Here is a 6,514-nt window from a genome sequence, read left to right as displayed (position 1 = left end):
TAAATTATTTGTGGAAAAAATAAAGAGCAAACTATAATGCAGTTGCAGTTCAAATTTAACTCGCTTCCAACTGAATCGACATAAATTTGTCATTTTCACGAGAGGTGGATAAAAGTTTTTAACATCCAACCATTTTGTCAATTGTACATTAAATATGGACTAGTCTTTTATAAAAATGATTTGGTCCAATTTTGAAACAAATATATGGTATGTCCTTCATAAAAAAACTCATTTTGGTCACTTGAAAAATGAAAAATGAATTTTTCATACAAGGAAAATGAAAAATTCCTTAATCAACGTTGTTTGTCATTCCAATATGCACCCTTGTGCATAATATTATATCATTTCAACAAACCATGTCATAAATGTGGTCATAAGATTGATCATTTGGCTTGAAATTGAGTAATCTTGAGACATGATAACCCATTTCTAAGAATACTTATTTAAAATAATTGTCGTATTACTAGTTTATTATTTTTACTCGTAACTTTGTCACATATAATGACACAATGCAAAGGTTTTCCATTTTTTTGAATTTGTTTTGAATTTTTCATGGCCATTTCAAAACGTGGTCAAAACAACGGGTATGACCGTTCCTACTTAGTGGTTGAATCTTGGAATTTTTTGATGTTTATATGATTAAATAGATTCTTATGTACCTATAAATGATTTTTCGAGAAAATAAAGATCAAACTATAATGTAGCTGCAGTTCAAATTTGACCCGCTTCTAGTTGATTCGATGAAAATTTATCTTTTTCACGAGAGGTGGATAAAAGCTTTTAACACCCAACCATTTTGTCAATTGTAAATTAAACGTGTCCTAGTATTTTAGAAAAATTATTTTGTACAATTTTGAAACAAATATATGATAGGTCTTTCACAAAAAAACTCATTTTGTACACTTGAAAATGGAAAATGATTTTTACATACAAGGTAAATAAAAACTTTCTTAATCAACGTCGTTTGCCATTCCAATATGCACCCTTGTGCATAATATTAGATCATTTGAACAAACTATGCAATGAATGTGGCCATAAGATTGATCATTTGGCTTGAAAGCCATGAATCTTCACACACGATAGCCCATTTATGAGAAGATTTTTTTAAATAATTACCATATTACAACTTTATTATTTTTCCTCGTAAGCTGGTCACATATAATGACACAATGCGAAGGTTTTTCAATTTTTTGATTTTTTTTAGAATTTTTCATGCATATTTCAAAATGCAGTTTAAACAGTGGATATGACCGTTCGTAGTTAGGGCTTGATTCTTGCAAATATTTTGGTGTTTCTATGATTAAATAGATAATTATGTACCTAGAAATGATTTTTAGGAAAAATATAAAGCAAACTATGAGGCATCTGCAGTTCTGCACATTTTCACAGATTTTGACATGGGCATATGCATAACTGTTGAAGTAGTCTATCGATTTCAGTCACTGACATATCATAATCCTGGAAAATATGCTTTGTCGGGCTCTTCATTAGCGGCCTTTATCCCTCACAAGTTGACGATGATCTGCAACGCTGCAACTAATAACCATTGTTGAGCAATTACATACATGTCGTCCAGATCGATCCAGTTCTGCGATCAACCAACGCAATTATTAATTACAATGTAGCCAGTATCCATTCATTTGCATTTCTATCTTGAAAACATGGAAAAATGTGCGTGCAAGACTAGCTAATTGTGTCTGCTTACTATCTGGACGCATACTTTGGTATGACGTACGTGTGCTGCAGAGTACCTTAACCAGTGAGAGTACCTTACTATATCATGTCCAATAATAATTACTATAGTATTTGATGCTGCCTTCTTTTTTGAGTTGTCATTAACAATACAAAAAATTTCAGTTGCATGGATGTTGTCATTAAAAATACTAAGGTATTGATTTCGCAAAAATAAAATAAAATACTAAGGCACCGTATTTTTTTCTAAGGCGTTTTATATGGCAAAAAAAGTTGATCCATCCAATATCCAATAGCAATATAAAAAGACAATTACTTATGCGCAGATCTAGATGTGGTGGAAATTAACTGGTATATAAGAAAAATTCAGTTGCATGGATGCTCTTTTTATAGAAACATGGCTAAGAGACTATGTATCAGATTAATTATGAAGAAGGGTCCTAAATTCGAACTGAGTCTGGCTTCACTCAGCTCCTCATGTAGCAAAACAAGGCTGAGTGGCTTAATAAGAGAATAAAGGCTACATTAAACATAAACAAGTAATACGGGCATCCCTTCAAGAAGAAAACAAACTCCAGATATCCTCCCTGTGAAGATTTGCCTAACATGATCTGTTCACCTTATGTTTTCTGCAGCTATATGATCTGCTTTAACACCTCTGGTACCTTTCAATTCTAACGCATTTCTGAAATGCCAGTTTCAGGCTTCAGAGTTCACTGCAAATGGTGATGCCAAAGAGGGGTCATGTACAGGATCGGAGACATCAGTCCTCAAGCTATTCGGCAAGAAAGTCATGGTGAATGATACATACCAGAAGCCGAACACCAGCACTGGCAACCTGCAGAATGGCAGGGACGTCGGAACTGAAGCTTCAGATGGCACAACCACACAAGGAAGCAGAAACCTACCTTTTGGCGGTGCCACAGAAGGAAGCTCATGGACTCCATGGCCGAGCAGCATGCAGCAGTTTGTGTATTTTGTTCCTCAACCGGATGGTTTCGCCACACAATCTGCGATGGTGCCATGGTTCGGCACCCTTGCCTGGTGCAATGTTCTACCAACAAGCTGTGGTTCGGTACCTTACTATATCATGTCCAATAGTAATTACTATAATTTTAGGACTCTTCATAATTTAGCTGTCATTTTTTGTATTGTTATTGTTCAGTCCATCTTTATAGATTACATCAGTGGTAGTTGGTTTAATTGGCTAGACTCAAACTTATCTCATCTGAGTTCAGAAACATTTGTCGCTTCAAGGTTTCCGCCATGGATTGCTTGTTTTTGTGCCTTGTTTCTATTCTTGATCTGTATCTTGTAGCTCTTACAAATATGGTTGTTTCTTCTACAGGACCTCCAGGCCTAAGAAAGTTTAAGTGCGAAGCCTTGAAGCCAATTGTGTGAAGCTCTACTTATCCAAGAATGCATATTATATATTGTAATAATAGACATATCTGCTTTGTAATAGATTGGAAAAATTGTAGTATACTACCTTCGTGTTAATTTGATGAATTTCACATGTCCTTTCTGCTCTATTTGAAATATTCATATCGTATGCGATTTGAGAATGTGTGAAATGAAAACCTGACCAAAACTTCTTGACATATGGGACAAATTATGAGAAGAACATGACAAGTGGGACCTACACACAAAACTAAAATTCAAAAGCCCAAAACTGAAACTGGACCAAATGTATTTGGGCACTAAAAGGCCAGGGCCCAAATTATAATGATACAAAAAAATTCGAAAAAAATACTAAAGTGGTTGTAAATAGGCTAAGGCCCAAAAAGAAGCCCAATAAGAAAAAGCCCAAAAAAATAAAACGAACCCATGTGATCAATTGAAATGGGTTGGGCTGATTTCAACTATGATGCTTTGATTTCGTCGTAACTTTGCCACGTAGGACTACCACGTAGGACTGGGTTATATTGTCAACGACGATTTAGGATCATCGTAAAGGTTACGACGATCCAGGAATCGTCGGAGAAGTTACGACGATTTCGATCAAAACCTCGGTGCTGTTCATTTGTGACGCTTCGTTTTCGACGCTTGGTTTTTCGTCGTGAGATCGTCGTAAACTAAAAACCGTGACGATGTAGCGACGAAAATATAGCGTCTTGTATTATCATATTCCTTGTAGTGTATACTTGAGGAGTCATGTGGAATAGCTCCAAGTGAAGCATAGTAGGAGCATCTACAGTACAACATAGAGATTTGCAAAGTATACACGGATTTGAATGTTGCAGACCCGTTGACTAAAAACCTCTCTCACAAGCAAAACACGATCAAACCCTAGAACTCATTGGGTGTTAATCACATGGTGATGTGAACTAGATTATTGACTCTAATGCAAGTGGGGACTATTAGAAATATGCCCTACAGGCAATAATAAATTAGTTATTATCACATTTCCTTGTTCATGATGATTGTTTATTATCCATGCTATAATTATATTAATTGGAAACTCGGGCACATGTGTGGATACATAGACAACATCGTGTCCATAGTGAGCCTCTACTAGACTAGCTCGTTGATCAAAGATGGTTAAGGTTTCCTAACCATGGGCATGAGTTGTCATTTTATAACGGGATCACATCATGAGGAGAATGATGTGATGGACAAGACCCAACCGTAAGCATAGCATTTGATTCTATCACCAAGTTTATTGCTATTGCTTTCTGCATGTCAATTATTTGTCCCTACGACCATGAGATCACGCAACTCCCAAACACCGGAGGAATGCATTGTGTGTATGAAATGTCAAAACGTAACGGAGTGATCATAAAGATGCTCTACAGGTATCTCCGAGGGTGTGTGTTGGGTTGACATGGATCGAGACTGGGATTTGTCACTACGTATGACGAAGAGGTATCTCTGGGCCCTCTCGATAATACAACATTACAAGAAGCTTGCAAGCAATGTGACTAAGGAGTTAGTCACATGATCTTCTATTACAGAACGAGTAAAGAGACTTGCCGGTAACGAGATTGAACTAGGTATGGAGACACAAATGATCAAATATCAGGCAAGTAACATACCGCTGAACAAAGGGAACTGCATACGGGATTTATTGAAACTTTGGCATCGTGGTTCGACCAATGAAGATCTTCATGGAAAATGTGGGAACCAATATGGGCATCCAGGTCCCGCTACTGGTTATTGGCTAGAGAGGTGCCTCGGTCATGTCTACATGATTCTCAAACCCGCAGGGTCCACACGCTTGACGTTCGACGACACTGTAGTAGTATTGTGATATGTATGTTGGTGACCGAATGTTGTTCGGAGTCCCGGATGAGATCCCGGACGTCATGAGGAGTTCCAAAATGGTCCATAGGTAAAGGTTTATATATGGAAAGTTCTATTTTGGTCGCCGGAAAAGTTTCGCGCATTACCGATAGTGTACGTGGGTGCCTAAAAGGGTTCCGGGGGTCCACTGGGGGTCCACCTACACCGTGGACCCACACGGGCCATAAGGAGTGCGTCCTAGTGAGCTTGGGCCTTGTGTATTAGCCCCTAGAGGCGAATTAGGCTTGGGGGCAAGAGTCCTCCCTTCCTTGTGAAGGGAGGACTCCTCCCTTGGCCGCCAACCCCTCCCTTGGAAGAGGGGTCAAGGCTTCGCCTCTACTCTCCCCTTTGTCTCCTATATATAGTGGAGTGGAGGGAGGGCTGCACACACCAATTCATACGCCACGGTGGCAGCCCTCCCTCTCCCATTACTCCGTTTTCTCCTTAGACCGCGTCTACGATAGCACTTGGCGAAGCCCTGCCGTGATTTCTCCACCACAATCTTCACCACACCGCCGTGCTGGTTGAGATCTCATCTACTTCTCCTCCATCGCTTGCTGGATCAAGAAGGAGGAGACGTCATCGAGCCGCATGTGTGCTGAACACGGAGGTGTTGTCCGTTCGACGCTAGATCAGGACGAATCGCGATTGGATCATTAAGACGTACATCTACATCAACCATGTTTCTTAACGCTTCCGCTTAGCGATCTATAAGGGTATGTAGATGCACTCTCCCTTTCGTAGCTATACATCTCCATAGATAGATCTTGGGTGCGCGTAGGATTTTTTTTGTTTTCCATGCAACGTTCCCCAACAACATGTTAATTCATCCACGTTCGCCACTTCCTCGTGTACCAAATCCTCAAATAAACCCTCAAATAAACCCATAACTATTCGGTCCATGATTAGTAAGGAAAGAAGGAGAACAGACGAGGAACAAGAGCAAGGAAAATGAGGTTTTTGAATGGGGGAGTGGGAGCAAGGCACCCTCGGCAGGAACCGAAGGGGAACAAAAAGAGGGGTGCGCCGTATCCGACGGGAGAGGATGGCTTTGGGAGGCTAGTTGGGGCACATGAGGGAAGCACGAGAGAGGATGACTCGGAGACCCGTGAGGAGAGGGGGCGCTACCACAGGTGAGAGATGGTGGTGGCTAGGGCCAAACTATGGAGGACATGGGAGGAAGGGAACGAGCATCGACGACGATGAGGGTGTGGGGGCGAAGTACGAGCAGAAGATGATGAGGGCCGACGAGAAAGGTCACCCGGGCGCCGCCTCCTTCGCGTATTCGTAGTCGAGAAAGGGGGGGGGTGGGAGCTTGTGGTTAAGCAAAGAAAATATATGAAGGAATCAAAATATCTTTGATAAGGAGGGGTGGATTGTAGCCAAATCGGAGGGGTACAACTCTACAGCGTGGGAAGGCTCGTTGAACGGGAGGTATTTTGTGACTGTATTGGTTCCACTTTGGGATGGTGTTTTCGTTTGCATATATACCAAATCCAATTCAAAACTCCAATACAGACATCCAAACACAGCGATGGTG

Source organism: Hordeum vulgare, chromosome 3H (assembly GCF_904849725.1).
Source record: "Hordeum vulgare subsp. vulgare chromosome 3H, MorexV3_pseudomolecules_assembly, whole genome shotgun sequence".
In the NCBI taxonomy this organism is placed as follows: domain Eukaryota; kingdom Viridiplantae; phylum Streptophyta; class Magnoliopsida; order Poales; family Poaceae; genus Hordeum; species Hordeum vulgare.
Note: the sequence above shows the minus strand (reverse complement) of the source record.